The 15,174-nt window shown below is 48.1% G+C and overlaps 21 non-coding genes across 21 annotated transcripts; all 21 read right to left on the bottom strand.

Moving 5' to 3' along the window:
* Nucleotides 1-244: 244 nt before the first annotated feature.
* Nucleotides 245-363, bottom strand: LOC143872434 (5S ribosomal RNA). The gene has a single exon (XR_013247183.1). It is a non-coding gene; the product is annotated as a 5S ribosomal RNA (ribosomal RNA).
* Nucleotides 364-960: 597 nt separating this feature from the next.
* Nucleotides 961-1,079, bottom strand: LOC143873695 (5S ribosomal RNA). The gene has a single exon (XR_013248398.1). It is a non-coding gene; the product is annotated as a 5S ribosomal RNA (ribosomal RNA).
* A 597-nt stretch (nt 1,080-1,676) lies between these two features.
* Nucleotides 1,677-1,795, bottom strand: LOC143873937 (5S ribosomal RNA). Its single transcript, XR_013248631.1, has one exon. It is a non-coding gene; the product is annotated as a 5S ribosomal RNA (ribosomal RNA).
* Nucleotides 1,796-2,391: 596 nt separating this feature from the next.
* On the bottom strand, nt 2,392-2,510 carry LOC143872433 (5S ribosomal RNA). The gene has a single exon (XR_013247182.1). It is a non-coding gene; the product is annotated as a 5S ribosomal RNA (ribosomal RNA).
* A 597-nt stretch (nt 2,511-3,107) lies between these two features.
* On the bottom strand, nt 3,108-3,226 carry LOC143872431 (5S ribosomal RNA). Its single transcript, XR_013247180.1, has one exon. It is a non-coding gene; the product is annotated as a 5S ribosomal RNA (ribosomal RNA).
* A 597-nt stretch (nt 3,227-3,823) lies between these two features.
* On the bottom strand, nt 3,824-3,942 carry LOC143870356 (5S ribosomal RNA). The gene has a single exon (XR_013245138.1). It is a non-coding gene; the product is annotated as a 5S ribosomal RNA (ribosomal RNA).
* A 597-nt stretch (nt 3,943-4,539) lies between these two features.
* LOC143874389 (5S ribosomal RNA) lies at nt 4,540-4,658 on the bottom strand. The gene has a single exon (XR_013249071.1). It is a non-coding gene; the product is annotated as a 5S ribosomal RNA (ribosomal RNA).
* A 597-nt stretch (nt 4,659-5,255) lies between these two features.
* On the bottom strand, nt 5,256-5,374 carry LOC143873110 (5S ribosomal RNA). The gene has a single exon (XR_013247831.1). It is a non-coding gene; the product is annotated as a 5S ribosomal RNA (ribosomal RNA).
* A 597-nt stretch (nt 5,375-5,971) lies between these two features.
* Nucleotides 5,972-6,090, bottom strand: LOC143873129 (5S ribosomal RNA). Its single transcript, XR_013247851.1, has one exon. It is a non-coding gene; the product is annotated as a 5S ribosomal RNA (ribosomal RNA).
* Nucleotides 6,091-6,687: 597 nt separating this feature from the next.
* LOC143873960 (5S ribosomal RNA) lies at nt 6,688-6,806 on the bottom strand. Its single transcript, XR_013248653.1, has one exon. It is a non-coding gene; the product is annotated as a 5S ribosomal RNA (ribosomal RNA).
* A 597-nt stretch (nt 6,807-7,403) lies between these two features.
* LOC143873128 (5S ribosomal RNA) lies at nt 7,404-7,522 on the bottom strand. The gene has a single exon (XR_013247850.1). It is a non-coding gene; the product is annotated as a 5S ribosomal RNA (ribosomal RNA).
* Nucleotides 7,523-8,119: 597 nt separating this feature from the next.
* Nucleotides 8,120-8,238, bottom strand: LOC143872429 (5S ribosomal RNA). The gene has a single exon (XR_013247178.1). It is a non-coding gene; the product is annotated as a 5S ribosomal RNA (ribosomal RNA).
* A 597-nt stretch (nt 8,239-8,835) lies between these two features.
* Nucleotides 8,836-8,954, bottom strand: LOC143872428 (5S ribosomal RNA). The gene has a single exon (XR_013247177.1). It is a non-coding gene; the product is annotated as a 5S ribosomal RNA (ribosomal RNA).
* A 596-nt stretch (nt 8,955-9,550) lies between these two features.
* Nucleotides 9,551-9,669, bottom strand: LOC143872427 (5S ribosomal RNA). The gene has a single exon (XR_013247176.1). It is a non-coding gene; the product is annotated as a 5S ribosomal RNA (ribosomal RNA).
* A 597-nt stretch (nt 9,670-10,266) lies between these two features.
* Nucleotides 10,267-10,385, bottom strand: LOC143872425 (5S ribosomal RNA). The gene has a single exon (XR_013247175.1). It is a non-coding gene; the product is annotated as a 5S ribosomal RNA (ribosomal RNA).
* Nucleotides 10,386-10,981: 596 nt separating this feature from the next.
* Nucleotides 10,982-11,100, bottom strand: LOC143870344 (5S ribosomal RNA). The gene has a single exon (XR_013245127.1). It is a non-coding gene; the product is annotated as a 5S ribosomal RNA (ribosomal RNA).
* A 597-nt stretch (nt 11,101-11,697) lies between these two features.
* On the bottom strand, nt 11,698-11,816 carry LOC143874388 (5S ribosomal RNA). Its single transcript, XR_013249070.1, has one exon. It is a non-coding gene; the product is annotated as a 5S ribosomal RNA (ribosomal RNA).
* A 597-nt stretch (nt 11,817-12,413) lies between these two features.
* Nucleotides 12,414-12,532, bottom strand: LOC143873959 (5S ribosomal RNA). The gene has a single exon (XR_013248652.1). It is a non-coding gene; the product is annotated as a 5S ribosomal RNA (ribosomal RNA).
* Nucleotides 12,533-13,129: 597 nt separating this feature from the next.
* LOC143873127 (5S ribosomal RNA) lies at nt 13,130-13,248 on the bottom strand. Its single transcript, XR_013247848.1, has one exon. It is a non-coding gene; the product is annotated as a 5S ribosomal RNA (ribosomal RNA).
* A 597-nt stretch (nt 13,249-13,845) lies between these two features.
* On the bottom strand, nt 13,846-13,964 carry LOC143872424 (5S ribosomal RNA). Its single transcript, XR_013247174.1, has one exon. It is a non-coding gene; the product is annotated as a 5S ribosomal RNA (ribosomal RNA).
* Nucleotides 13,965-14,561: 597 nt separating this feature from the next.
* LOC143872423 (5S ribosomal RNA) lies at nt 14,562-14,680 on the bottom strand. Its single transcript, XR_013247173.1, has one exon. It is a non-coding gene; the product is annotated as a 5S ribosomal RNA (ribosomal RNA).
* Between the last annotated feature and the right edge of the window lie 494 nt (nt 14,681-15,174).

Below are 15,174 nucleotides of genomic sequence, written 5' to 3'. Positions count from 1 at the left end.
AACCCCCGCTATAATTTGACCGCAAATGAAATGTCAGAACGAATTCCGTTTATCGAATCAAACGACACTATCACCCCGCCATAATAAAGACCGGACGTCTTTCAATTCACCATCCGGAAGAAAATAAAAAGATCCGTACCGAAACGTAGGAGGCGACGCACTAAACGTACGTTTCAGTTCGCATCGATGTTCCAGAACCGAAAGATTGTTCGAAAAAAGTGGTAGATAGCCGAAAAAAGTGACAGGGGTGCAACACGAGGACTTCCCAGGAGGTCACCCATCCTAGTACTACTCTCGCCCAAGCACGCTTAACTTCGGAGTTCTGATGGGATCCAGTGCATTTGTGCTGGTATGATCGCACCCAGCATGCCTCTCCATTGTCAAAGTAATAAAGAGTTTCCACTCGCATTGTCGTACGAAGTCCGTTTAAATGAAAGTGCGAAAAAATCCTGCTAGATGACACCGGATGGACGATCCGAGCATGTCGGAAAGCCGGATGACCGCCAAGGCTGTCATCGCGCGATTAATCTTCCCGAGTACCCCCGAATCAATATAAGAATCGCCAAGATCTGACGGGCGGATCAAAAGTTATCGTCGGAACGATATTTGTGCACCAAGGGTAGCTCACGGCCAGTAAACACCTTCCGACCGGATTCATGACTTTCATCCACTAGTACCCTCATCCGCTATAGCTTGTACGTCACTGAATCTAAACAAACCCCCGCTATAATTTGACCGCAAATGAAATGTCAGAACGAATTCCGTTTATCGAATCAAACGACACTATCACCCCGCCATAATAAAGACCGGACGTATTTGAATTCACGATCCGGCAGAAAATAAAAAGATCTCAACCGAAACGTAGGAGGCGTCGCACTAAACGTGCGTTTCAGTTCGCATCGATGTTCCAGAACCGAAAGATTGTTCGAAAAAAGTGGTAGATAGCCGAAAAAAGTGACAGGGGTGCAACACGAGGACTTCCCAGGAGGTCACCCATCCTAGTACTACTCTCGCCCAAGCGCGCTTAACTTCGGAGTTCTGATGGGATCCAGTGCATTTGTGCTGGTATGATCGCACCCAGCATGCCTCTCCATTGTCAAAGTAATAAAGAGTTTCCACTCGCATTGTCGTACGAAGTCCGTTTAAATGAAAGTGCGAAAAAATCCTGCTAGATGACACCGGATGGACGATCCGAGCATGTCGGGAAGCCGTATGACCGCAAGGGCTGTCATCGCGCGATTAATCTTCCCGAGTACCCCCGAATCAATATAAGAATCGCTACGATCTGACGGGCGGATCAAAAGTTATCGTTGGAACAATATTTGTGCACCAAGGGTAGCTCACGGCCAGTAAACACCTTCCGACCGGATTCATGACTCGCATCCACTAGTACACTCATCCGCTATAGCCTGTACGTCACTGAATCTGAACAAACCCCCGCTATAATTTGACCGCAAATGAAATGTCAGAACGAATTCCGTTTATCGAATCAAACGACACTATCACCCCGCCATAATAAAGACCGGACGTCTTTGAATTCACCATCCGGAAGAAAATAAAATGATCCGTACCGAAACGTAAGAGGCGACGCACTAAACGTGCGTTTCAGTTCGCATCGATGTTCCAGAACCGAAAGATTGTTCGAAAAAAGTGGTAGATAGCCGAAAAAAGTGACAGGGGTGCAACACGAGGACTTCCCAGGAGGTCACCCATCCTAGTACTACTCTAGCCCAAGCACGCTTAACTTCGGAGTTCTGATGGGATCCAGTGCATTTGTGCTGGTATGATCGCACCCAGCATGCCTCTCCATTGTCAAAGTAATAAAGAGTTTCCACTCGCATTGTCGTACGAAGTCCGTTTAAATGAAAGTGCGAAAAAATCCTGCTAGATGACACCGGATGGACGATCCGAGCATGTCGGAAAGCGGATGACCGCCAGGGCTGTCATCGCGCGATTAATCTTCCTGAGTACCCCCGAATCAATATAAGAATCGCCACGATCTGACGGGCGGATCAAAAGTTATCGTCGGAACGATATTTGTGCACCAAGGGTAGCTCACGGCCAGTAAACACCTTCCGACCGGATTCATGACTCGCATCCACTAGTACACTCATCCGCTATAGCCTGTACGTCACTGAATCTGAACAAACCCCCGCTATAATTTGACCGCAAATGAAATGTCAGAACGAATTCCGTTTATCGAATCAAACGACACTATCACCCCGCCATAATAAAGACCGGACGTCTTTGAATTCACCATCCGGAAGAAAATAAAAAGATCCGAACCGAAACGTAGGAGGCGACGCACTAAACGTGCGTTTCAGTTCGCATCGATGTTCCAGAACCGAAAGATTGTTCGAAAAAAGTGGTAGATAGCCGAAAAAAGTGACAGGGGTGCAACACGAGGACTTCCCAGGAGGTCACCCATCCTAGTACTACTCTCGCCCAAGCACGCTTAACTTCGGAGTTCTGATGGGATCCAGTGCATTTGTGCTGGTATGATCGCACCCAGCATGCCTCTCCATTGTCAAAGTAATAAAGAGTTTCCACTCGCATTGTCGTACGAAGTCCGTTTAAATGAAAGTGCGAAAAAATCCTGCTAGATGACACCGGATGGACGATCCGAGCATGTCGGGAAGCCGTATGACCGCAAGGGCTGTCATCGCGCGATTAATCTTCCCGAGTACCCCCGAATCAATATAAGAATCGCAACGATCTGACGGGCGGATCAAAAGTTATCGTCGGAACGATATTTGTGCACCAAGGGTAGCTCACGGCCAGTAAACACCTTCCGACCGGATTCATGACTCGCATCCACTAGTACACTCATCCGCTATAGCCTGTACGTCACTGAATCTGAACAAACCCCCGCTATAATTTGACCGCAAATGAAATGTCAGAACGAATTCCGTTTATCGAATCAAACGACACTATCACCCCGCCATAATAAAGACCGGACGTCTTTGAATTCACCATCCGGAAGAAAATAAAAAGATCCGTACCGAAACGTAGGAGGCGACGCACTAAACGTGCGTTTCAGTTCGCATCGATGTTCCAGAACCGAAAGATTGTTCGAAAAAAGTGGTAGATAGCCGAAAAAAGAGACAGGGGTGCAACACGAGGACTTCCCAGGAGGTCACCCATCCTAGTACTACTCTCGCCCAAGCACGCTTAACTTCGGAGTTCTGATGGGATCCAGTGCATTTGTGCTGGTATGATCGCACCCAGCATGCCTCTCCATTGTCAAAGTAATAAAGAGTTTCCACTCGCATTGTCGTACGAAGTCCATTTAAATGAAAGTGCGAAAAAATCCTGCTAGATGACACCGGATGGACGATCCGAGCATGTCGGAAAGCCGGATGACCGCCAAGGCTGTCATCGCGCGATTAATCTTCCCGAGTACCCCCGAATCAATATAAGAATCGCCACGATCTGACGGGCGGATCAAAAGTTATCGTCGGAACGATATTTGTGCACCAAGGGTAGCTCACGGCCAGTAAACACCTTCCGACCGGATTCATGACTTTCATCCACTAGTACCCTCATCCGCTATAGCTTGTACGTCACTGAATCTAAACAAACCCCCGCTATAATTTGACCGCAAATGAAATGTCAGAACGAATTCCGTTTATCGAATCAGACGACACTATCACCCCGCCATAATAAAGACCGGACGTATTTGAATTCACTATCCGGCAGAAAATAAAAAGATCCCAACCGAAACGTAGGAGGCGTCGCACTAAACGTGCGTTTCAGTTCGCATCGATGTTCCAGAACCGAAAGATTGTTCGAAAAAAGTGGTAGATAGCCGAAAAAAGTGACAGGGGTGCAACACGAGGACTTCCCAGGAGGTCACCCATCCTAGTACTACTCTCGCCCAAGCACGCTTAACTTCGGAGTTCTGATGGGATCCAGTGCTTTTGTGCTGGTATGATCGCACCCAGCATGCCTCTCCATTGTCAAAGTAATAAAGAGTTTCCACTCGCATTGTCGTACGAAGTCCGTTTAAATGAAAGTGCGAAAAAATCCTGCTAGATGACACCGGATGGACGATCCGAGCATGTCGGAAAGCCGGATGACCGCCGGGGCTGTCATCGCGCGATGAATCTTCCCGAGTACCCCCGAATCAATATAAGAATCGCCACTATCTGACGGGCGGATCAAAAGTTATCGTCGGAACGATATTTGTGCACCAAGGGTAGCTCACGGCCAGTAAACACCTTCCGACCGGATTCATGACTCGCATCCACTAGTACACTCATCCGCTATAGCCTGTACGTCACTGAATCTGAACAAACCCCCGCTATAATTTGACCGCAAATGAAATGTCAGAACGAATTCCGTTTATCGAATCAAACGACACTATCACCCCGCCATAATAAAGACCGGACGTCTTTGAATTCACCATCCGGAAGAAAATAAAAAGATCCGAACCGAAACGTAGGAGGCGACGCACTAAACGTGCGTTTCAGTTCGCATCGATGTTCCAGAACCGAAAGATTGTTCGAAAAAAGTGGTAGATAGCCGAAAAAAGTGACAGGGGTGCAACACGAGGACTTCCCAGGAGGTCACCCATCGTAGTACTACTCTCGCCCAAGCACGCCTAACTTCGGAGTTCTGATGGGATCCAGTGCATTTGTGCTGGTATGATCGCACCCAGCATGCCTCTCCATTGTCAAAGTAATAAAGAGTTTCCACTCGCATTGTCGTACGAAGTCCGTTTAAATGAAAGTGCGAAAAAATCCTGCTAGATGACACCGGATGGACGATCCGAGCATGTCGGGAAGCCGGATGGCCGCAAGGGCTGTCATCGCGCGATTAATCTTCCCGAGTACCCCCGAATCAATATAAGAATCGCTACGATCTGACGGGCGGATCAAAAGTTATCGTCGGAACGATATTTGTGCACCAAGGGTAGCTCACGGCCAGTAAACACCTTCCGACCGGATTCATGACTCGCATCCACTAGTACACTCATCCGCTATAGCCTGTACGTCACTGAATCTGAACAAACCCCCGCTATAATTTGACCGCAAATGAAATGTCAGAACGAATTCCGTTTATCGAATCAAACGACACTATCACCCCGCCATAATAAAGACCGGACGTCTTTGAATTCACCATCCGGAAGAAAATAAAAAGATCCGAACCGAAACGTAGGAGGCGACGCACTAAACGTGCGTTTCAGTTCGCATCGATGTTCCAGAACCGAAAGATTGTTCGAAAAAAGTGGTAGATAGCCGAAAAAAGTGACAGGGGTGCAACACGAGGACTTCCCAGGAGGTCACCCATCCTAGTACTACTCTCGCCCAAGCACGCTTAACTTCGGAGTTCTGATGGGATCCAGTACTTTTGTGCTGGTATGATCGCACCCAGCATGCCTCTCCATTGTCAAAGTAATAAAGAGTTTCCACTCGCATTGTCGTACGAAGTCCGTTTAAATGAAAGTGCGAAAAAATCCTGCTAGATGACACCGGATGGACGATCCGAGCATGTCGGGAAGCCGGATGACCGCCAGGGCTGTCATCGCGCGATGAATCTTCCCGAGTACCCCCGAATCAATATAAGAATCGCCACTATCTGACGGGCGGATCAAAAGTTATCGTCGGAACGATATTTGTGCACCAAGGGTAGCTCACGGCCAGTAAACACCTTCCGACCGGATTCATGACTCGCATCCACTAGTACACTCATCCGCTATAGCCTGTACGTCACTGAATCTGAACAAACCCCCGCTATAATTTGACCGCAAATGAAATCTCAGAACGAATTCCGTTTATCGAATCAAACGACACTATCACCCCGCCATAATAAAGACCGGACGTCTTTGAATTCACCATCCGGAAGAAAATAAAAAGATCCGAACCGAAACGTAGGAGGCGACGCACTAAACGTGCGTTTCAGTTCGCATCGATGTTCCAGAACCGAAAGATTGTTCGAAAAAAGTGGTAGATAGCCGAAAAAAGTGACAGGGGTGCAACACGAGGACTTCCCAGGAGGTCACCCATCCTAGTACTACTCTCGCCCAAGCACGCTTAACTTCGGAGTTCTGATGGGATCCAGTGCTTTTGTGCTGGTGTGATCGCACCCAGCATGCCTCTCCATTGTCAAAGTAATAAAGAGTTTCCACTCGCATTGTCGTACGAAGTCCGTTTAAATGAAAGTGCGAAAAAATCCTGCTAGATGACACCGGATGGACGATCCGAGCATGTCGGAAAGCCGGATGACCGCCAGGGCTGTCATCGCGCGATTAATCTTCCCGAGTACCCCCGAATCAATATAAGAATCGCCACGATCTGACGGGCGGATCAAAAGTTATCGTCGGAACGATATTTGTGCACCAAGGGTAGCTCACGGCCAGTAAACACCTTCCGACCGGATTCATGACTCGCATCCACTAGTACACTCATCCGCTATAGCCTGTACGTCACTGAATCTGAACAAACCCCCGCTATAATTTGACCGCAAATGAAATGTCAGAACGAATTCCGTTTATCGAATCAAACGACACTATCACCCCGCCATAATAAAGACCGGACGTCTTTGAATTCACCATCCGGAAGAAAATAAAAAGATCCGAACCGAAACGTAGGAGGCGACGCACTAAACGTGCGTTTCAGTTCGCATCGATGTTCCAGAACCGAAAGATTGTTCGAAAAAAGTGGTAGATAGCCGAAAAAAGTGACAGGGGTGCAACACGAGGACTTCCCAGGAGGTCACCCATCCTAGTACTACTCTCGCCCAAGCACGCTTAATTTCGGAGTTCTGATGGGATCCAGTGCATTTGTGCTGGTATGATCGCACCCAGCATGACTCTCCATTGTCAAAGTAATAAAGAGTTTCCACTCGCATTGTCGTACGAAGTCCGTTTAAATGAAAGTGCGAAAAAATCCTGCTAGATGACACCGGATGGACGATCCGAGCATGTCGGGAAGCCGGATGACCGCCAGGGCTGTCATCGCGCGATGAATCTTCCCGAGTACCCCCGAATCAATATAAGAATCGCCACGATCTGACGGGCGGATCAAAAGTTATCGTCGGAACGATATTTGTGCACCAAGGGTAGCTCACCGCCAGTAAACACCTTCCGACCGGATTCATGACTCGCATCCACTAGTACACTCATCCGCTATAGCCTGTACGTCACTGAATCTGAACAAACCCCCGCTATAATTTGACCGCAAATGAAATCTCAGAACGAATTCCGTTTATCGAATCAAACGACACTATCACCCCGCCATAATAAAGACCGGACGTCTTTGAATTCACCATCCGGAAGAAAATAAAAAGATCCGAACCGAAACGTAGGAGGCGACGCACTAAACGTGCGTTTCAGTTCGCATCGATGTTCCAGAACCGAAAGATTGTTCGAAAAAAGTGGTAGATAGCCGAAAAAAGTGACAGGGGTGCAACACGAGGACTTCCCAGGAGGTCACCCATCCTAGTACTACTCTCGCCCAAGCACGCTTAACTTCGGAGTTCTGATGGGATCCAGTGCTTTTGTGCTGGTGTGATCGCACCCAGCATGCCTCTCCATTGTCAAAGTAATAAAGAGTTTCCACTCGCATTGTCGTACGAAGTCCGTTTAAATGAAAGTGCGAAAAAATCCTGCTAGATGACACCGGATGGACGATCCGAGCATGTCGGAAAGCCGGATGACCGCCAGGGCTGTCATCGCGCGATGAATCTTCCCGAGTACCCCCGAATCAATATAAGAATCGCCACGATCTGACGGGCGGATCAAAAGTTATCGTCGGAACGATATTTGTGCACCAAGGGTAGCTCACGGCCAGTAAACACCTTCCGACCGGATTCATGACTCGCATCCACTAGTACACTCATCCGCTATAGCCTGTACGTCACTGAATCTGAACAAACCCCCGCTATAATTTGACCGCAAATGAAATGTCAGAACGAATTCCGTTTATCGAATCAAACGACACTATCACCCCGCCATAATAAAGACCGGACGTCTTTGAATTCACCATCCGGAAGAAAATAAAAAGATCCGAACCGAAACGTAGGAGGCGACGCACTAAACGTGCGTTTCAGTTCGCATCGATGTTCCAGAACCGAAAGATTGTTCGAAAAAAGTGGTAGATAGCCGAAAAAAGTGACAGGGGTGCAACACGAGGACTTCCCAGGAGGTCACCCATCCTAGTACTACTCTCGCCCAAGCACGCTTAACTTCGGAGTTCTGATGGGATCCAGTGCATTTGTGCTGGTATGATCGCACCCAGCATGACTCTCCATTGTCAAAGTAATAAAGAGTTTCCACTCGCATTGTCGTACGAAGTCCGTTTAAATGAAAGTGCGAAAAAATCCTGCTAGATGACACCGGATGGACGATCCGAGCATGTCGGGAAGCCGTATGACCGCAAGGGCTGTCATCGCGCGATTAATCTTCCCGAGTACCCCCGAATCAATATAAGAATCGCTACGATCTGACGGGCGGATCAAAAGTTATCGTCGGAACGATATTTGTGCACCAAGGGTAGCTCACGACCAGTAAACACCTTCCGACCGGATTCATGACTCGCATCCACTAGTACACTCATCCGCTATAGCCTGTACGTCACTGAATCTGAACAAACCCCCGCTATAATTTGACCGCAAATGAAATGTCAGAACGAATTCCGTTTATCGAATCAAACGACACTATCACCCCGCCATAATAAAGACCGGACGTCTTTCAATTCACCATCCGGAAGAAAATAAAAAGATCCGTACCGAAACGTAGGAGGCGACGCACTAAACGTACGTTTCAGTTCGCATCGATGTTCCAGAACCGAAAGATTGTTCGAAAAAAGTGGTAGATAGCCGAAAAAAGTGACAGGGGTGCAACACGAGGACTTCCCAGGAGGTCACCCATCCTAGTACTACTCTCGCCCAAGCACGCTTAACTTCGGAGTTCTGATGGGATCCAGTGCATTTGTGCTGGTATGATCGCACCCAGCATGCCTCTCCATTGTCAAAGTAATAAAGAGTTTCCACTCGCATTGTCGTACGAAGTCCGTTTAAATGAAAGTGCGAAAAAATCCTGCTAGATGACACCGGATGGACGATCCGAGCATGTCGGAAGCCGGATGACCGCCAGGGCTGTCATCGCGCGATTAATCTTCCTGAGTACCCCCGAATCAATATAAGAATCGCCACGATCTGACGGGCGGATCAAAAGTTATCGTCGGAACGATATTTGTGCACCAAGGGTAGCTCACGGCCAGTAAACACCTTCCGACCGGATTCATGACTCGCATCCACTAGTACACTCATCCGCTATAGCCTGTACGTCACTGAATCTGAACAAACCCCCGCTATAATTTGACCGCAAATGAAATGTCAGAACGAATTCCGTTTATCGAATCAAACGACACTATCACCCCGCCATAATAAAGACCGGACGTCTTTGAATTCACCATCCGGAAGAAAATAAAAAGATCCGAACCGAAACGTAGGAGGCGACGCACTAAACGTGCGTTTCAGTTCGCATCGATGTTCCAGAACCGAAAGATTGTTCGAAAAAAGTGGTAGATAGCCGAAAAAAGTGACAGGGGTGCAACACGAGGACTTCCCAGGAGGTCACCCATCCTAGTACTACTCTCGCCCAAGCACGCTTAACTTCGGAGTTCTGATGGGATCCAGTGCATTTGTGCTGGTATGATCGCACCCAGCATGCCTCTCCATTGTCAAAGTAATAAAGAGTTTCCACTCGCATTGTCGTACGAAGTCCGTTTAAATGAAAGTGCGAAAAAATCCTGCTAGATGACACCGGATGGACGATCCGAGCATGTCGGGAAGCCGTATGACCGCAAGGGCTGTCATCGCGCGATTAATCTTCCCGAGTACCCCCGAATCAATATAAGAATCGCAACGATCTGACGGGCGGATCAAAAGTTATCGTCGGAACGATATTTGTGCACCAAGGGTAGCTCACGGCCAGTAAACACCTTCCGACCGGATTCATGACTCGCATCCACTAGTACACTCATCCGCTATAGCCTGTACGTCACTGAATCTGAACAAACCCCCGCTATAATTTGACCGCAAATGAAATGTCAGAACGAATTCCGTTTATCGAATCAAACGACACTATCACCCCGCCATAATAAAGACCGGACGTCTTTGAATTCACCATCCGGAAGAAAATAAAAAGATCCGTACCGAAACGTAGGAGGCGACGCACTAAACGTGCGTTTCAGTTCGCATCGATGTTCCAGAACCGAAAGATTGTTCGAAAAAAGTGGTAGATAGCCGAAAAAAGAGACAGGGGTGCAACACGAGGACTTCCCAGGAGGTCACCCATCCTAGTACTACTCTCGCCCAAGCACGCTTAACTTCGGAGTTCTGATGGGATCCAGTGCATTTGTGCTGGTATGATCGCACCCAGCATGCCTCTCCATTGTCAAAGTAATAAAGAGTTTCCACTCGCATTGTCGTACGAAGTCCATTTAAATGAAAGTGCGAAAAAATCCTGCTAGATGACACCGGATGGACGATCCGAGCATGTCGGAAAGCGGATGACCGCCAGGGCTGTCATCGCGCGATTAATCTTCCCGAGTACCCCCGAATCAATATAAGAATCGCCACGATCTGACGGGCGGATCAAAAGTTATCGTCGGAACGATATTTGTGCACCAAGGGTAGCTCACGGCCAGTAAACACCTTCCGACCGGATTCATGACTCGCATCCACTAGTACACTCATCCGCTATAGCCTGTACGTCACTGAATCTAAACAAACCCCCGCTATAATTTGACCGCAAATGAAATGTCAGAACGAATTCCGTTTATCGAATCAGACGACACTATCACCCCGCCATAATAAAGACCGGACGTATTTGAATTCACTATCCGGCAGAAAATAAAAAGATCCCAACCGAAACGTAGGAGGCGTCGCACTAAACGTGCGTTTCAGTTCGCATCGATGTTCCAGAACCGAAAGATTGTTCGAAAAAAGTGGTAGATAGCCGAAAAAAGTGACAGGGGTGCAACACGAGGACTTCCCAGGAGGTCACCCATCCTAGTACTACTCTCGCCCAAGCACGCTTAACTTCGGAGTTCTGATGGGATCCAGTGCTTTTGTGCTGGTATGATCGCACCCAGCATGCCTCTCCATTGTCAAAGTAATAAAGAGTTTCCACTCGCATTGTCGTACGAAGTCCGTTTAAATGAAAGTGCGAAAAAATCCTGCTAGATGACACCGGATGGACGATCCGAGCATGTCGGAAAGCCGGATGACCGCCGGGGCTGTCATCGCGCGATGAATCTTCCCGAGTACCCCCGAATCAATATAAGAATCGCCACTATCTGACGGGCGGATCAAAAGTTATCGTCGGAACGATATTTGTGCACCAAGGGTAGCTCACGGCCAGTAAACACCTTCCGACCGGATTCATGACTCGCATCCACTAGTACACTCATCCGCTATAGCCTGTACGTCACTGAATCTGAACAAACCCCCGCTATAATTTGACCGCAAATGAAATGTCAGAACGAATTCCGTTTATCGAATCAAACGACACTATCACCCCGCCATAATAAAGACCGGACGTCTTTGAATTCACCATCCGGAAGAAAATAAAAAGATCCGAACCGAAACGTAGGAGGCGACGCACTAAACGTGCGTTTCAGTTCGCATCGATGTTCCAGAACCGAAAGATTGTTCGAAAAAAGTGGTAGATAGCCGAAAAAAGTGACAGGGGTGCAACACGAGGACTTCCCAGGAGGTCACCCATCGTAGTACTACTCTCGCCCAAGCACGCCTAACTTCGGAGTTCTGATGGGATCCAGTGCATTTGTGCTGGTATGATCGCACCCAGCATGCCTCTCCATTGTCAAAGTAATAAAGAGTTTCCACTCGCATTGTCGTACGAAGTCCGTTTAAATGAAAGTGCGAAAAAATCCTGCTAGATGACACCGGATGGACGATCCGAGCATGTCGGGAAGCCGGATGGCCGCAAGGGCTGTCATCGCGCGATTAATCTTCCCGAGTACCCCCGAATCAATATAAGAATCGCTACGATCTGACGGGCGGATCAAAAGTTATCGTCGGAACGATATTTGTGCACCAAGGGTAGCTCACGGCCAGTAAACACCTTCCGACCGGATTCATGACTCGCATCCACTAGTACACTCATCCGCTATAGCCTGTACGTCACTGAATCTGAACAAACCCCCGCTATAATTTGACCGCAAATGAAATGTCAGAACGAATTCCGTTTATCGAATCAAACGACACTATCACCCCGCCATAATAAAGACCGGACGTCTTTGAATTCACCATCCGGAAGAAAATAAAAAGATCCGAACCGAAACGTAGGAGGCGACGCACTAAACGTGCGTTTCAGTTCGCATCGATGTTCCAGAACCGAAAGATTGTTCGAAAAAAGTGGTAGATAGCCGAAAAAAGTGACAGGGGTGCAACACGAGGACTTCCCAGGAGGTCACCCATCCTAGTACTACTCTCGCCCAAGCACGCTTAATTTCGGAGTTCTGATGGGATCCAGTGCATTTGTGCTGGTATGATCGCACCCAGCATGCCTTTCCATTGTCAAAGTAATAAAGAGTTTCCACTCGCATTGTCGTACGAAGTCCGTTTAAATGAAAGTGCGAAAAAATCCTGCTAGATGACACCGGATGGACGATCCGAGCATGTCGGGAAGCCGGATGACCGCCAGGGCTGTCATCGCGCGATGAATCTTCCCGAGTACCCCCGAATCAATATAAGAATCGCCACGATCTGACGGGCGGATCAAAAGTTATCGTCGGAACGATATTTGTGCACCAAGGGTAGCTCACGGCCAGTAAACACCTTCCGACCGGATTCATGACTCGCATCCACTAGTACACTCATCCGCTATAGCCTGTACGTCACTGAATCTGAACAAACCCCCGCTATAATTTGACCGCAAATGAAATGTCAGAACGAATTCCGTTTATCGAATCAAACGACACTATCACCCCGCCATAATAAAGACCGGACGTGTTTGAATTCACCATCCGGAAGAAAATAAAAAGATCCGAACCGAAACGTAGGAGGCGACGCACTAAACGTGCGTTTCAGTTCGCATCGATGTTCCAGAACCGAAAGATTGTTCGAAAAAAGTGGTAGATAGCCGAAAAAAGTGACAGGGGTGCAACACGAGGACTTCCCAGGAGGTCACCCATCCTAGTACTACTCTCGCCCAAGCACGCTTAACTTCGGAGTTCTGATGGGATCCAGTGCTTTTGTGCTGGTGTGATCGCACCCAGCATGCCTCTCCATTGTCAAAGTAATAAAGAGTTTCCACTCGCATTGTCGTACGAAGTCCGTTTAAATGAAAGTGCGAAAAAATCCTGCTAGATGACACCGGATGGACGATCCGAGCATGTCGGAAAGCCGGATGACCGCCAGGGCTGTCATCGCGCGATTAATCTTCCCGAGTACCCCCGAATCAATATAAGAATCGCCACGATCTGACGGGCGGATCAAAAGTTATCGTCGGAACGATATTTGTGAACCAAGGGTAGCTCACGGCCAGTAAACACCTTCCGACCGGATTCATGACTCGCATCCACTAGTACACTCATCCGCTATAGCCTGTACGTCACTGAATCTGAACAAACCCCCGCTATAATTTGACCGCAAATGAAATGTCAGAACGAATTCCGTTTATCGAATCAAACGACACTATCACCCCGCCATAATAAAGACCGGACGTCTTTGAATTCACCATCCGGAAGAAAATAAAAAGATCCGAACCGAAACGTAGGAGGCGACGCACTAAACGTGCGTTTCAGTTCGCATCGATGTTCCAGAACCGAAAGATTGTTCGAAAAAAGTGGTAGATAGCCGAAAAAAGTGACAGGGGTGCAACACGAGGACTTCCCAGGAGGTCACCCATCCTAGTACTACTCTCGCCCAAGCACGCTTAACTTCGGAGTTCTGATGGGATCCAGTGCATTTGTGCTGGTATGATCGCACCCAGCATGACTCTCCATTGTCAAAGTAATAAAGAGTTTCCACTCGCATTGTCGTACGAAGTCCGTTTAAATGAAAGTGCGAAAAAATCCTGCTAGATGACACCGGATGGACGATCCGAGCATGTCGGGAAGCCGTATGACCGCAAGGGCTGTCATCGCGCGATGAATCTTCCCGAGTACCCCCGAATCAATATAAGAATCGCCACGATCTGACGGGCGGATCAAAAGTTATCGTCGGAACGATATTTGTGCACCAAGGGTAGCTCACGGCCAGTAAACACCTTCCGACCGGATTCATGACTCGCATCCACTAGTACACTCATCCGCTATAGCCTGTACGTCACTGAATCTGAACAAACCCCCGCTATAATTTGACCGCAAATGAAATGTCAGAACGAATTCCGTTTATCGAATCAAACGACACTATCACCCCGCCATAATAAAGACCGGACGTCTTTCAATTCACCATCCGGAAGAAAATAAAAAGATCCGTACCGAAACGTAGGAGGCGACGCACTAAACGTACGTTTCAGTTCGCATCGATGTTCCAGAACCGAAAGATTGTTCGAAAAAAGTGGTAGATAGCCGAAAAAAGTGACAGGGGTGCAACACGAGGACTTCCCAGGAGGTCACCCATCCTAGTACTACTCTCGCCCAAGCACGCTTAACTTCGGAGTTCTGATGGGATCCAGTGCATTTGTGCTGGTATGATCGCACCCAGCATGCCTCTCCATTGTCAAAGTAATAAAGAGTTTCCACTCGCATTGTCGTACGAAGTCCGTTTAAATGAAAGTGCGAAAAAATCCTGCTAGATGACACCGGATGGACGATCCGAGCATGTCGGAAAGCCGGATGACCGCCAGGGCTGTCATCGCGCGATGAATCTTCCCGAGTACCCCCGAATCAATATAAGAATCGCCACGATCTGACGGGCGGATCAAAAGTTATCGTCGGAACGATATTTGTGCACCAAGGGTAGCTCACGGCCAGTAAACACCTTCCGACCGGATTCATGACTCGCATCCACTAGTACACTCATCCGCTATAGCCTGTACGTCACTGAATCTGAACAAACCCCCGCTATAATTTGACCGCAAATGAAATGTCAGAACGAATTCCGTTTATCGAATCAAACGACACTATCACCCCGCCATAATAAAGACCGGACGTCTTTGAATTCACCATCCGGAAGAAAATAAAAAGATCCGAACCG

This window comes from Tasmannia lanceolata, unplaced genomic scaffold (assembly GCF_043159265.1).
Source record: "Tasmannia lanceolata isolate RefF3 unplaced genomic scaffold, GAP_Taslan_0.1 ptg000003l, whole genome shotgun sequence".
Taxonomy (NCBI): Eukaryota; Viridiplantae; Streptophyta; class Magnoliopsida; order Canellales; family Winteraceae; genus Tasmannia; species Tasmannia lanceolata.
Note: the sequence above shows the minus strand (reverse complement) of the source record. Positions and strands in the feature narration are given on the sequence as shown.